Below are 1,665 nucleotides of genomic sequence, written 5' to 3'. Positions count from 1 at the left end.
AAAGATTAGTTCACGGCGAAAGATTAGTTCACAGAGAATGATTCGTTTGCAATGAATGATTAGTTCACAGAGAGTGATCCGTTTGCAATGAAAGATTAGTTCACAGTGAAAGATTAGTTCGCAGAGTGTGATTAGTTCGCAGTGAGTGATTCGTGAGTTCAATATGAACAAATATTTAATATGACTCGGTAGTCACGAGTCACGAATCTTTCATATGACTCGGTAGTCACGAGTCATATGAAAGATTCGTTCATTTTGAACGAATCAGTCGCGAACGACACATCACTACAGACCAGCATTCACCACCGACCAACGACCACAGCAGCACACACAGGGAGCACGGAGCAGCACACAATAGTGAAAGATTAGTTCACAGCGAAAGATTAGTTCGCAGAGAGTGATTTGTGAGTGATTCGTGAGTTCAATATGAACAAATCTTTCATATGACTTGGGAGTCACGAATCTTTCATATGACTCGGGAGTCACGAGTCATATGAAAGATTCGTTCATTTTGAACGAATCACTCGCGACGGACACATCACTAACAGGAAGCACAAACTTCGTTTGAGTGTAGCGGCGCGTGGAGACAACATCGTCTCCTGTTTTTCTTTTACAATAACTGTGTAAAAAAGTTAAAAAATACAATTATGCTTACCCGACTCTTGCTGTCTTGCTCCTCCCAAACGAATCGTTCGACTCCTGTAGAGCCTGTTTGTCCTGGGACAGACGGTCAGCAGCGGGCGTATGGCTGGGGTCTGAACCTCACTGGATGTTTGGCTTCTCCGCAGACCAGGTCCTCTGCTCCGGTGGTTCTCTCTATTATCGTACTTCACACCTGCTTGATGTCACTGATTTATCTGTGAAACACCGCAGGTTTTGGACCCGGGTTTAAACCGTCTTCAACCCGCGGAGGTGCAATGGTCACAGGTGGAGCTTGGTTGGGGTACACCGCTGCTTCTTCAGTTTCTCGGCTCTCTGCTTTGTTGAGGCTGTCGTTAAGATCCTGCAGCCTCTCCGCACGGCCAGTTAAACCTGCAAATTGTTTTGTTTTTTTTTTTTCAATAAAACTTTTTTATGTTTTTTGTGAAAACATAAAAAAGTTGAAAAGAATGAAATAGTTAAAATAAAATAAACGGTACCTATATCCGATTGTGTAAGACTGATTCCGAGTAACTCAGAAGAACTCATTTAAAAAAAGACAAAAATCAAATAATTACAAAATAAAACTAAAAAACAACTTGTTTAGTAAATGCGGTGAATCTCAGTCATAACTTCTAAAACACAACGGATACCAATAATTTGACTTTCTACAAAGTAAAAAAGTAACCAAGTATTTAAGATTTGCGAAGTTGAGTTTTACCAGTGCTCATCCTTGTTAGTCGTTCGTCGTCTCTGGCGAATGTAACTGGAGACGGTCTCGTAGGTGCGCTTATATTGTGTTTCAAACGAACGTGTTTGTGGTGAAAATGGGGCGACTGGTCTTTAACGGGGATCATTGTGTTTTTAAAGTTTTTTTTTAAGAATCCAGACATTAGTGACTCTTTAAAGTGTGTGTGTGTTTGTATGTGTGCGGGTGTGTGGAGGTGTGTGTGTGTGCATGGAGGAGTGGTAAGTAGAGCAGCAGCCGGTGGAGTCAACAGGTTAGAAAAAACTCAGCAGTCTGAG

General features: G+C 41.7%; 1 long non-coding RNA gene across 1 annotated transcript in view; it reads right to left on the bottom strand.

Annotated features, from left to right (window-relative positions):
- Positions 1 to 1,623, bottom strand: part of LOC112486418 (uncharacterized) — a 2,995-nt gene extending 1,372 nt beyond the window's left edge. The window contains exons 1-2 of the long non-coding RNA XR_003048847.1: positions 1,361 to 1,623; positions 656 to 1,067 (exon numbers count right to left, since the gene is read on the bottom strand). This is a non-coding gene — a long non-coding RNA (uncharacterized LOC112486418). The remainder of the gene's footprint in view (positions 1 to 655; positions 1,068 to 1,360) is intronic.
- Between the last annotated feature and the right edge of the window lie 42 nt (positions 1,624 to 1,665).

The sequence above is a fragment of the Cynoglossus semilaevis genome, chromosome W (genome assembly GCF_000523025.1).
Source record: "Cynoglossus semilaevis isolate Cse_v1.0 chromosome W, Cse_v1.0, whole genome shotgun sequence".
Taxonomy (NCBI): domain Eukaryota; kingdom Metazoa; phylum Chordata; class Actinopteri; order Pleuronectiformes; family Cynoglossidae; genus Cynoglossus; species Cynoglossus semilaevis.
The sequence above is the reverse complement of the archived record's forward strand: the minus strand, read 5'-3'. Positions and strand labels throughout refer to the sequence as shown.